We start from the raw sequence: 14,401 nt of genomic DNA, 5'->3' as shown, positions 1-14,401 counted from the left end.
ATGATCTTTTTATCTGAGACAATGTTCCTAAACTTGAGAGAATTACTGGTATTACTGACATGATGCTGCCTTTTTTGAAACCTCTTGTCATGACACAGTGACTGCTGTAACAAACTTACATTATTCCAAAATCATTGCATAAATATAGTCTATAACTGCCTTTATACTATAAGATACACATTAATAAGCAGACTGAGTCCCCAAGACTATTTAAGTATCTGTAATATGCTGTTTTATCTGCTCATCAGCTCTATTCTCTGGCTTGCTGTCATTCTTCTCACACACATGCCTATACAATGTGCATGTTATAGAAGTTATAAAAGAAGAACAGCCACCTTCGCTCTCAGTTAATAGACACAGACACAGTCTTTTGTTCTGTTTCTTACTGCCACTTCTTATGGATGAGACACTTCTGTGAAGGATTTGGCTGTTAATCTCAAGGCAGTCTGGAGGTCTGTAACATTCATTCTGGTTGTCCTGTTTTATTGAGGGGGTCCTTTTATCAGTTAGGCACACGTCCAAAAATGTTGAGATTACTCTCAATGGTGATAACAGTGTCCATGGACTTACACATTGAACAAACACGGTATGTTGACATAAAACTTCAGATAAATATAAGAAGATTGCTGAAAATGTTGCCTCCTATCACACACATACCATGCTCTCATTCTCTGTTTGGTCTGGTTTTGGATTGACTGACGGGGTAAAGTCTAATACAGTAGTATTTTATCAAAGAAAAAAAAGTTGCCCCTTTAAAAAGTCACTCATTATTATTCCACTTATTTTGTAAAACCTGACATAAGATTACCTTCATATTATTTGCTTTCTGTGCAATGCATCTTAGTCTAATTATATTCTTTCAGCCATTTATTGCCATCATCACATGAAAAACAATCGCAATGTTATTGTTTCCTTATCTGCTCTATGATACTCATCGTGTACCTATTATTAAAGCAAACTACTATAGGATGTGTTAATTGCCTGAATGATGCTGCACATCAGTCCACACACACTTTTAATGATGTTACTCATAAATCGCAAATATGAATAATAGGAATTGTTTATTAAGGAATGACCGAAACTACTTTCTGTAACACTGTGCCAGTTAAGGCTCTGATAGCTGACACACTGTTGTTTCACTGCAACATATATCATGGCATAGCACTATGATTGATTAATAACATAGTCTGACCCGGTGACCTGTTTTTAAATTGTTGTCTGAAGGATCACAAATCTGAGGTGTGTTATTCACTCCATGTTATATGTGATTATATCAACGTTACAACATGACCATTCTGGTAGTGCTGCCTCTCCTGGCTGGGTCTTAACACTCTGCACACAATTCCGTATCCTCCCACTAGACAAATAGCACTAGAGCCCTCTATTGGTCCTTGATTGCCATAACATACAAAACAACCACTACATAACATCCCTCCCCTCTTAAATCCAAACTACTCTGTAGTTTACAGTTGTATAACCAACACAGCTGTCAACTGACTAAACAAAAAGCCCAGAACCCCCTTCTTTTGACTATGCCTAATTTGTTATTCAGCCTTACAGCCACAGAAAATGGGCAGACATTTTTTATTTTTTTAATTAAAAAAAGAGTACATCTGTAACAGCATCAACAATACAGTCCCACGCCCAGTAAGGCAACGTGATAAAGGGTAAGTAAACAGTACAACCACCTTACCACTCAAAGAACCCAATGTCTCACTTTGAGTCTTTGACATCTTGGTATTTCACAAAGCTGGTGTAGGCTGGTGATCTCCTGTGTCTTTGAGATCGGCACAACTCCTTCATTGTTGAACCACCTTGCGCACTACTCCGCTTGTCATGTTTCACCACAGGCAGAACTTTTTCATCCAACAGTGTTATCCCTGTGTCCGGTGGCCTGCCGCGAGGGACTGGTGGCAGAACCACATACTCCTCCTCATGTGCTCCTCAATGACAGATCTTGCCCCTCTCTGCTGAACAGTTGATCCCCTGTACCACCTTACAACTTTTCCATTTCCCAGCAGCAGTGTAGCGAAAACTGGTCCTGTGATCTCCTGTATCAGAGAACGAGTGTACACCATCATTTTCTTTGACTGTGTTGTTGACTGTGGGGTGATGCGACAGCTAAACAAAGCCCTGTTTAACTGTATCTTCATGACGTCTTTGAAAGTTTGTGCCGCTCTTTCAGCTAAACTGTGAGGGGTGATACGGTGCTGATGGGACATGTGTGATTACATTTTTTGTCATAAACTCTTGTTAGTAAGTGACAAAACACTTTGCATTGTCAGACACAATCATCAACCACATGCAACTTCTTGCCAGGCCTTTCATGAAGGCTCATCCCTGGGTGTGACTGATATATTGGCTCCATCATAGGAGCTTGTCAGCTCACAGCCATTCTGAACACTCGACTCATGTTGTCTCTGTCTGTAAGGCATAAAGTCTCTGTCATGGTTATTTGGCCATCCTCTCGGCAGATAATCACGCACCCTTGAGAGTATGGGATCCTTAGTTGTCCATTTCTAAAGTTGTTCAGAGATCTTTAATAACCTCTGTTCTTGGTCCAACATTAACACATGTTCCTCTGGTGCTGGACCACTGGGTTTCTAAGGCAGTGGGACGCGGCTAAGAGCATCAGCGTTACCGTTATTTTGACCTTCCCTGTACATGATAACATACTGGTGACTGTGGCTCAGAAGGTAGAGCGGGTCGTCCTTCAATCAGAAGATTGGCAGTTTGATCCCCGGCAAATCCAGTTTATGTCGATTTGTCCTTGGGCAAGACACTTTTGACGTATATTGTAGAAAGCGCTTTGAGTGGTCGGAAGACTAGAAAGTCGTTATACATGTACAAGTCTGTTTACCATACCATTTACTATACTCATATGCTCTTAACAGTACAGCCCACATCATTATCCTCTGGGATGTCATCTGCGGCACAGCTTTTATCTCATGGAATAAACATATGAATGGCTTATGGTCTGTGCAAATCACAAATTTTCTTCCATACAAATATTTGTGGAAATAGAGTACTCCAAACATAACATCCAGTCCCTCTTTATCTAGATGAGAATAGTTCTGAGAATTTCACTGGCTCTATAATTTTCTCCTGTAAAAGCTGCTCTATCTCTTACTTTCTTTTTCATAGCAAAAGGCACTGACCTTTGCTTATAGAAGCATTGTGTGGCATTACTGGCTACCTATATCTTTGCTGTGAAGCCTTTCAACCTCCCTAGTTCATCCATAAACATGTTTCATGTCTGAAAAGCACTTCTTGTAGAGGGTCTTCTCTGTCCTCTACTTCATGAACAGATTGCCAGTCTATTTGGGAGCCTTAATCCAGCCTCGTCCCACTAGACTTGTCCCTGAACCTTTAACAACCACAACTGCTATCATCTTAACGATGCCTTTGTGTTCCACTTTGACCATGGCTGCTCACCGGCACTCTATGGCTAACGCATGTACTCAGTTTAAAGTGACACTTGGCAAGCCTGGGTTTCTGTGTACCATAGAATAACTTGTAAAATGCCTTCCTAGACATTATGTTATATCCATAACCGGTGTCTACTTCATAGGTTACATTTTTTCCGTTTACTTTTAGCTCTTTTTTTAGGCTCTTCTCTTGGGATTACTCCTTCTTCAGTCACATTGTACATGATCATGTCCTTAAACTTCCTCACCATCACTATCACTTCCGCTTGCATGAAATTTGCTCTATTACCCTACTTTCCTCTCTCGTCTTATAAGTGTTTGGTCTGTTCTTTCTCCACTGCTTTCATTCTGTAGGCCCTCTTTATGTGCCCCACCTTCCTACAGTTGTGGCACTTCTCGACGGCAAACTGGGCATTTCATAGACAAATGGTTATCCCCTCCACATCTGTAGCATTTCCTTGTGTCCGGCTGAGGTTTTCACCTTGTTCACCAACCCAATCGCTGGCTCCCCTATAGCCTGTACTGTGATGCCATGCAAGTCAACAATATCTCAATTTGTTGCCTCCATGGCTTGCGCAAACCTGATCACTCTTTCAAAAGTCAATCTGTCCTCCGACAGTAACCTCCTCTGTATCCAGTCTTTATTTATGCCATAAATCAAACAGTCTCTCAGCATCACCGTCAAGGAATCGTCCAAGCTACCGTCTTGTGCCAGCTTTCTCAGCTCCACCACACTCACACTTTCCTCCGGCGTCCTATTTCTGGTATTGAATTTACACCGTTCCATTAATTTACTCGGTTTAGTATGAAAATGTTTTTTCAACAGTCTCACCAGCCCACTGTAAGAGTAATCGCCCAGTTTCTCTAGGCTGAGCAGGTTTCTCATCAGAGCGTATGTCTGGACGCCCACGCCACTTAGCAGCACAGCTCGTTTATTGTCTTCATCATCTATGTCGTTTGCCATGAAAAAATGTTTCGGAATCTCACAGCATTCCTCCCAAATTTGTGACTTGCTATCAAAAGGAGCCACCGAAACCAACGTGGCAGCCATGGTTCTTCTCCCAATTTGTGGCGCACCGTATAGCTCATTTGACAGTTAGCAATAGCCTAGCTTCCTGTCACTCGCTAGCTTGCACGGCGCTTGTTTTTGATGTGATATCTTCGGATATCAATTATTAGACACAAAGACTTCATCTTCAATTGAGCTGACTTTATTGCAGGTAACACTATTCAACGTTACAACAAACCGTCCTGGTTGTGCTGCCTCTCCTGGCTATGTCTTAACACTCTGCACACAACTCTGTATCCTCCCACTGGACAAATAGCACTAGAGCTCTCTATTGGTCCTTTACTGCCATAACATACAAAACAGCCACTACCTAACATTATTTAGTTAAAGGCAAGTGAATTCTAAATTTAATTCTTAGTATGGTTTTTTTCCACATCAGCCATGTTACATTTTTGCATCTTTCAAATGGGACTATACCTAAGGCCCAAAGGGATTTTATCATGTAAACCAATGATTCTCAACTGGTTTGGCTGCAGGACACACTATCACCCCTTAATGACAAGCAAAATTGAGGAACATTTTCAACTTCTCAAATTTATTTAATGAAAAGATGGTGCAGTTTGAACCTGAGCTGAAAATGTCCTCTGCTGTCATAGTAGAGCTCTCTTGTGCAGAGAAATTGTTCCTGTCAGTCCCCGTCCCACACATGTTTCACGTAAACGAGTAAAACTGCTTTGTTTGTTATGTCTGTAGATTCGTCCATTTGTAATGCAAAATGACCACTTGCCTAAATTCGAGCTGTGGTCTGTTGTTTGATGTCATCCGACATGTCTTCAATTCGTCTACTTATAGCAGGGACATGCAGTCATGTTTTTTCATGAAAAGTAACAAACAAAAAATTATAAATAATTAATATTTCTCTACTGATCTGTGCTATAAATGTAATTTATGTATGATTCCAATCATTTCAAGCATTTCGCATGTCCTGTTCAAACAAAGAGGAGACACGTGAGGTGAGGCAGCGATGAGCTGTTCCTCACCTCAGATTGTGAATCCCTCACAAATTGGGTTGAGCGCGTGCCTTTTGCGTTGTCATTGTTTGTCACCACTGTAATATTTGTAGACACTTTTATTATATGTCCTTTCTTTCCATAGAATAAGTACTGTATTTCACGTATGTGTAGAACACATTTAGTCTTGCTGATCTGACATTAAACCGCAGTGAAAAAGCACAGAGGGGAGGCAAACACTACCTCTGCCTCAATGAAGAGGGCGTGTGAGAGCCCACACTTCACTTCTTCTTCTTATATTTTGCTTTGACCGCAAAAATGTAAGATTCAATATCTAAACTTAAAAATGTAAAAAAAAACAGGATAATATGACCAAATAAACAGCAATTTAACGTTGGACAGGTAAAGTAACCTTTTATGTGTTTGTTGTTCTCTTTATACATCCGTGGTTGTTACACAGATTATCACGGGATCTCACGATTTTCACGGGTGGCGCCCACGAGCGCTCCGCTTCTGAAACGCTCCCGGTGGAATCAAATATGTTTTGATAGTATACTTTGTCACCTACAGCTTCTTGAGGCGAGGTTTCATATCTGCCACTAACACGACAGGTATTGTGCTTCGAGAGAGAATTGGTCCCAGTCTGTTTTTCTCTGCTGGCACTCTGTAAGTTTAAGAAGTGAACTCTCTACTAAAACATGATAATAGCCAGCAGTAAATAATAGGGATGCACCGATCCACGTTTTTCACTTCCGATACCGATACAGATATCTGAGGTTTAGTATCGGCCGATACCGATCTGATACCGATCTAATAGAGAAAAACAGTGCTGAATCGATTTAATTTTTTTTTTTTTTAAACACAGACATAAATGTACTGAATTACAAATTTATTGAAAACTCTGCACCAGTACAGCACACTTAAACACACATAAAAACATGTAAAAACAACACAACTTGCATTTGTTCAGTCAGTGCAATTATGAGTATAACATCCAATGTCTCTCGACCATGTAGTAAGTGCTGTTCCACCTGGTTTTGACATCCTGCTGCAGGCATTTAGGTTGCATGTTCATCTCGAGCTGGATATCTTGCAGCCGTGAATATGCTAGAGGAGAATGTTTAAAGTGTCCGACAATCTGTCTCGCACATGCAACCGCATCACTGACCGCACGCTGTGACAGAAGTCCCTCATTGACAACCAGCTTCATTGTATGTGCAACGCAGCCGACGCTACGCGCCCCCAGGTTGTCCATCGCTTTTCTCATGTTGCTGGCGTTGTCCCTCAGAATCACATGGATTTTGCTCAACGGAATTTGCCACTTGTCAAACATTTCCTTCAGGCTAGCTGCTATCGCTTCGCTGGTGTGTGACCCACGAAAGTTTGTTGCATTTAACATTGCACTGTGTGACACAAAAGTTTCATCCAGCCGGTGTGCTGTTAAACTTAAAAGTGACACAGGGGAAACGTCGGAGCTCCAGATGTCTGTCGTGAAACTTATCGATTTGACATCTTTTACCTCCTTCAATATGTGTTTGCACACTTTACCGTGCAGTTCAGGTAGCGCCGTCTCCGACAAATATTTTCGGCTTACCATGTCGTAGCGTGGTTCCAGGTGGTTAACTAGCAGCCGGAATCCCTTATCCCCGACAACTGAGAGCGGCTGCCCATCCATGACAATGAAGTTCAGTATCCTTTCAGTTATTTTTGTTGCCTGCACACTATTAGGTGGAAACTTTTCACCTCTTTCCTTCATCTCCTTTAAAGTTAGCTGCTTCAGGCCGCCTCCTTTTTGTTGATTCAGTTCAACGAACTGAGCGTGCTCATTAGGGTGAAATCTCTGGAGATGCTTGATTAAGTTGGTTGTGTTATAGCTTGAAGTTTTAGTGCCACCCCTTGGAACCATCGCTGCGCACGTATTGCAGGTAGCTGTCGAATGTGTTGGCTGAGGTAGTGTGAAAAAGTTCCAGATGGCTGATCCTTTCGCTCGCTCCATTTTGAAAACAATCTATGCGGCCAGTTCGCTAGCGCATGACGTTACGCAGAGCACAACGCATATAATTGGACTGAATAGATTTGCCTTTATGGATCGGTCACATTGTCACCGATACCCGATCTAGAATTTTTTCCTATATCGGGACCGATACAGATATTGATATCGGATCGGTGCATCTCTAGTAAATAAACAAACACCATATGTCCTTTATAAGTTTGTACAGCTTTTTTGCCTTCACACTTTCCCCAAATCAAACTTTACATGATTAACAGCTAATTTCAGTCTTCCCACTCCCAGACATATTAGTTTTAGAAATTAATTACATTGGACCCTTATTATCAAGACAAAAATTCAGTGCTAAGAGGCCAGTCATGGGCAATATGGAAATTGGAACTGTGAGTAAAGGGAGCTTTTCACCTGGGCTGTGGGGATGTATGCATGCAGCTTCCCCACCGGCCCAGACAGATGCTTGGAGCAAAATGACAGAGATTTTCAAAGGTTACCTCTCGATGTGCCAGAAAACTACACCCTTCTGGAGTCAAAGCGATGTTGTTTCTAAAATAAAACACATCAGCCAGGCCTGAAGCAAATTACAGGCTGTTTCGGACAGCTTGAAATTCTTATTTTTTCCTCTCCTATAACTACTGTCAGAGTGCTGCCATGCTATGTTGCTTGTAATGGCAGGTCTCTGTCATAATTGCCTTATTTTTGGCCACCAATATGAGAAATACTGATATATCATAATTTACTCAACTGCAAAAATAAATGGGATTTGTAATACAATCAAAGTAAATAAAGAAAAATCTTTCGGGATAATGTGGTGGAAAATATTCCTATACCCGCTTTGCGTGAGTCTAATGCTGAAAAACATAATACCAAAAACCAGGTTGTCTTTTAAGTATTTATTCTCTGCGCAGAGAAGGTTCAATCATCACAACAGAATGCGTACAGTCTCAGTGAGGAAGAACCTCGAAAAAAATGAACAAGCTTTCTTTATACAGAATGAGCAAAGGTGGGGGCCGATGGCCCATGTTACAGACATTTCGGTCTCAGACTTTTGGTCTCAGACTGATAGGAACAACAATAAAAAACAAACGGCCAGCAACCAAAACAAGCGGCCCAAAGGCCTTGGCATGGAACATTTTCATACAACACAGTTAGTTATCTATGTGAACAGGCAAGGGAGAATCCTTCTATTGCACAACAGAGACACGGTGAAGTTCAACAAAGTCCAGACCAAAATAACTTATGCATGAATACAATATACTGAGTAGAAATATATACTACGTAAAAAAATACCATTACAATAAGTGATTACCTTTGTCCCCTTTACATTTACATTGTGTTGTTCCAACAAATACCAGTATTATGATTAAAAAAAACCTTTGTAGAAAAGATGACATATACCATAATTGATAACAGTATTATCACGAAAAACTATCTAAATGATAACACATTATAGAATGACATGATGCTAGAGATTTCATTCTGTAGAAGAAATTTATCACATTAGTTGCAACAGTTCCCTTTTTAAATCTTAAAAACATAAGTGCCTGCAGGCACCAATGATAAACAACACCAGTAAGTTTGTTGATATTTTAAACAACACAAACTCTGTCATTGAGTGTATGGGTGTGTGTGTGTGAGAGAGAGAGAGAGAGAGAGAGAGCGAGAGAGAGAGAGAAAACGTCTGTGTATGTGTGTTTCGAGCAGATAGGATTGGCTCGTTCCCCCCACAAGGCTGTGCATGGGCGCTGCTGTTCTTCACTGATACATTTCAGTTTCTCTGATCATATTCCACATCCCTATCCATACACACATCCCAGGCCAACATCAGCATTTTCAAATACGCTTTTTCTATAGAGTTGTTTGCAGCATTACACCATGTCTCTTGAATTTGAACCGCAGAGATTTTGCATTTTTTCTGCATTATCATATTCTCTTGGAGGAGTTGCACTATGAGCTATAGTGACAAATAAAGGACAGAGGGAGCTGACAGAGGAAAACTACTTAGACTGAAAGTTGTTGCACTCTTACTGTTGTTTACCTAATGGGATACAGCAGATCTGGTTTTGCAGGGAACTTTTTTTCTGGGTTAATGCTTCACTGAGAAGATGTCTACAATTATAACTCAACTACTGGACCTAATTCAAATAACTAATGAGTTAGAGGATTAGCAGCGAGGTTCATGCTAATGGTGAAGTAATTTCACTCTGAGACAGTTGAAAACCTCTCCAGGTGGAATTATCCTATCTTTCCAGGCTATTTTGAAATCCGCTTACATGTATTAAGCTAATTATCCAAATACAGAAATAATTTTCAATCCAAAAAAACACAGCATGAAACAGTTTTCCATCTCACAAATTCATCCCTCATAGCTCATACTAAACTCTGTAAAATCCTCACTTCTTACACTTGACAACACAGCATTAAAGAAATAGTTCACCGAAAAACAATATAAATTATATATGGTATTCACCTCCCTATAGGCTCTCTATGGTCCCAGAAAATGTTTTCTATCAAATGACGTTGAGGAAAGTGGCGCCCCGAAAAATAAAAACATATGAACAGACTTTGCACGTTTGTGCATTTACTCATAGGCGGTTCGTCAATACAAAGTTCGAACAAGTAAACATGCACACTTGTGCGCAACTAATAGGATAATGTGGATATGCTTTGTTCAGCAATAGTTTAGCAAACATATTTGTGTCTTGATTTCTATGAGCCCACGAATGGAAATACCTTGGAGTGGAGCTGCTCAAGGTAACTGACATAGCAAGTTACCCATGAGTAAGCCCCGCACCCTGCTGCTACTCCGTCAAGCTGTCGGCGCTACCATGGAGCCTACACTGTCTGTAAATGCACTCCCTGACGAAATATTGTCAAAAAACAAAGCGAGTCTAGAGATGCAGACATACGCATCTGCAATATGCTTTTGATGGATATAACCTGGATGTCAAACTGACTCAGCAGCAAAAGCAGGTTAAAAAGATAAAGGTAGTAGCTAAATCCAACATTACAAATCACAGTGTGAACCACCATGTCACAATTCTTGCCACTGATAGGCTCTGTTTGTTATTAACAGTGTCTGACAACATTATGGAAAGGATTGTATGGAGATAGACCTTTTTGTTAAAGGGTGAAATCCTTTTTGTTTAACCAGATACAGCAGCTATATTGAATGGAGCCAAATTACATAAAACGTAGTTTTACCATGACTCTATAGGGTTCCTTTAGTTTACTCACCTTCACAATCATTAAAAAGCAAAAGTAGCATGTGTATACATTAAGTATATCTTCAGTAGCTAGCATAGCATATACATTTTAATTAGCTGCACTCTACTAATGTTAGCACCACAGGGTTTTACATAGAAACGTAACATTTTGAGAAACATAGTATATCTCCTTCCAACCACTTTGGGTAACGAGTCACTATATCACTACACCACATGCCTCAGGCACAAGGTTTGACCATGACTAGCTTGAAATCCACAAAGACTGACAATGAAGAGATTCTAAAACAATTGCCTACAGTCTTTGTAACCGGGTAGTTGCCGGTCCCTGGTCAGAGCTGGCTGATGCTATGCTATGATTAGCCTGGTCTGTGTTTAAGCGCCGGGACTTAGCTCAGTAATTGTACATAGAGTAGAAGCGTAGAGAGGAGAAGTAACTTGAACTTTGAATCAAGCTGAACTAATTGAAACTGCAGATGTTGTTGCTTCATTGAGAGCTCTGTGTCTGGGAAGCCCTGATGTGGAGGTGTGCGCTTACCGCTACTAAAGGTGTTGCTAGCTGAGCAACATGTCTACTGCTGGCCACCCCTTTCGGCCCGGCATGTGTGTGGTCAATCTGAAAGATGAATCACAAGTCTGTGTAATAGAACTCAATTTGATCATACATGTATTTATAGAGATATTATGGATTGTTGTTGCGTCTTTTGGCTTCATTTATGTACAGTGAGAGGAAGTGGAGACAGTGTCCATCTAAATATACAGTGGTCACTGAAGCCTGTTTTGTGTAGTTTACTGTAACTTTCTTCCCATTCTTGATGTTAGAAACTGCATGTAGTTTTCCCTCCTTCCTACAGGAGGCACCACACTATAAATAGAGGCCTAGTTTTGTATCCTGAGATGGGTGTTTGGTCAAATTTCCATGTGTCTGTTGGTCTGATTCCAATGTGAGTATTTGTACCATAGCATATTTATTTATTCTATGCATATTGTGATGCAGTTTAGTTTATATATCATTTGTTTGTTAAGATTGAAAGACTGACTTCTTTATTATTATTATTATTATTATTATTATTATTATACATCAAATGTTGTAATCTCTTTTCTTTCTTTTTATATATAGAACCGTGGAAATGATACAATCACTTCAATAAAAGGCAAAGTGAATGAAATGACCGTTTCCTGTTGGTTTGTGGCTCTAGTCGAACATTTAATCCACAACAATTGGTCCTTCAAGCCGGATACTGAGCCACACACTAACCCAAAAATGGCTGATGATTCAGATACTGAAGACAGTACATCAATGTATGAGGCCACCAATGAAGTTAAGGCTCATTGTGTTAAGGATATGGATGATGGATACCAAGGTGTAATGGACTTAACCCACCTCAACATGGAAGAGGCTACCCTAGAATTGTCCCAAACTTCACCTAGGCCATCTACACCTGCCCAAGAAACGGAGCCTAGCTCTCCACAATTATTACCTTTCCTTGACAGAGGGAACCAAGTCCCGTTGCCTTCAGTAGCTGGCGATACATTAGCTAAGCCCCTTACAAAGCCAATCAGCTATGACCCTGGGGCTAGACCTAAACGTGCTAGGCGCCCCCCTGACTACTATGGTAGTCATGTGTCACAGCATAAGACAACTACATGAATCCATGGTTCACGTAGCTCGCACAGTAAGAGGACTTACTGCACCGAGTCAGCCTCTACGCTGCCTACATGCTCTCACGCCAGTAGGGGTTCCAGGAGCAGCCATACTACTAATCTGAGTGCTCTCCAAGCCAGCATTCTGGAGAAGGAAAGGAGAGATCAGCTGGAGGAGCTTAAAAGACAAGAGGATAAGGAGCTGGATGAGCAATGTAAATTAATTGATGAGAAGGCCAGAGCTGCTCAGCAAAGACACGAAGAAGCACACAAGGATAGAGAGAGAATTGCATCAACCTCTTCCTTTTATAATCTACCTCCCTCCAGGATATTCACTCCTGCCCCCCCCAAACCTGATGTATGCTGTCACCTATGAATCCCATCTGCAGGTATTCTGCAATGCCTCTGAGCGTGCGTCATTGATTTGTTCATAGCTTCTGCCTATGGAATACCAACACCTTCACTTCCTGTGTTTAAGAGTGGACGAGAGAGTGATTTTGCCCTCCTTAAGATGGCTCTGGATAACCTTCTTGACAATCATCCCCATCTAACCGAGCAATATAAATACCAGGTCCTCTTGGAGCATCTTCAGCACCCAGGGGCAAACAAATTGGCTAGATCCAGCATGCACGAGGCAAGACCTTATTCCACGAATTAAGATGTGGCTCTCATGTTGACAGACTCCTCAGTAAACTCCCTGTGCAGTATAGAGATGGATTTGTTGAACACTGTATTAATCGTGGCATTCTTACTGGGCAGGCCAACCAAACATACTCCCTCCTTGACCTTTCAACCTGGCTACAGTCAAAGTCAAGAGCCAAACGTATATCTGAGAGAGCTGTTGAGTTCCACAAACAGGAATGACCACAAACTTGGAAGGAACGGCAGCCCCTCAGACAAGTACCCTCTGTCTACCTATCAACTACATCCGAGAGAGACAGCAAACCGAGAGCCTACACCGACGGAAAGGTAAATTTCAATAAGCCACAGCCTTACTGTCCCTACTGCAATGTCAGAGACCATTTCCTCGGTGCATGCACAGAACTTAAGAAACTATCCCGGAATGGCATTACGGACTGGCTCAAAGAGAAGGGGAGATGCAGAAAATGTGGGCGAATACACAAAATCAACAAATGCACCTTAAAGAGGCCATGTAACTTCTGTAAGGAGATTCACCTGACCATTCTCCATGACGACAATGCAAACAAATCAGCTACTGTGATGTTCGCCTCCTCTCCCTCAGAGCTCCTCTACATGGACAAACCCAATCGCTCCTATAAAGTAATGTTGAAAGTTATCAATGTACGTCTCCACAATGGGGAGAGGACCATTGAAACCCATGCAGTCCTTGATGATGGTGCTGATAGATCTATTCTGCTTCCCCAGGCTGTTCAGCGTTTGGGCCTAACAACTCGGCCTGAAACAATCTCATTATGCACAGTGAGACAGGATGTTGTGCAATTAAATGGGGCATCTGTGTCCTTTGAAATTTCCCCTATCAACCAGCCAACTGAAAGGCATGTTATCAACGGAGCATTCACTGCAGAAAATCTTGGCCTGTCGGAGCACACATACCCTGTAAAGCAGCTCCAAGACCAGTATCAACATCTCAGAGGTATTCCACTGCAGTCTATCGATCATGCATGCCCTCTTGTCCTTATTGGCTCTGACTACGTTCATCTCATCACAGCCACAGAGCCAATACTCATGGGCCCCCCCGGTGGCCCATTGGCAGTACACACTAGGCTAGGATGGGCCCTCCAAGGGCCAGCCAGCCTATTCGAAACCCAGCAAACTATCTCCTTAAATCTTACTTGCTTTAAGAGCGAATTGCTCCGTAACGTTGAAAGACTCTTGCAGATTGACACGTTGCCCTACATCAATGGAAAGACAGCCACAAGGTCAAAACAAGACAAGCTAGCTCTCGCTTTACTCCACTCTAGGACGGTTAGAGTAAATATAGATGGTGTAATGCACAATGCTACTCCACTCCTAAGAACTCCCAACACTCCTGCCCTTCAGTCTCCAAAGGAAGCTGCCCTGCCCCGACTCTTTGCTACAGAAAGACTCCTGTCGATGGA

The sequence above is a fragment of the Cebidichthys violaceus genome, unplaced genomic scaffold (genome assembly GCF_023349555.1).
Source record: "Cebidichthys violaceus isolate CVI_PGR_0920_01 unplaced genomic scaffold, fCebVio1.0.p SCAF_4, whole genome shotgun sequence".
NCBI classification, from domain to species: Eukaryota; Metazoa; Chordata; class Actinopteri; order Perciformes; family Stichaeidae; genus Cebidichthys; species Cebidichthys violaceus.
Note: the sequence above shows the minus strand (reverse complement) of the source record.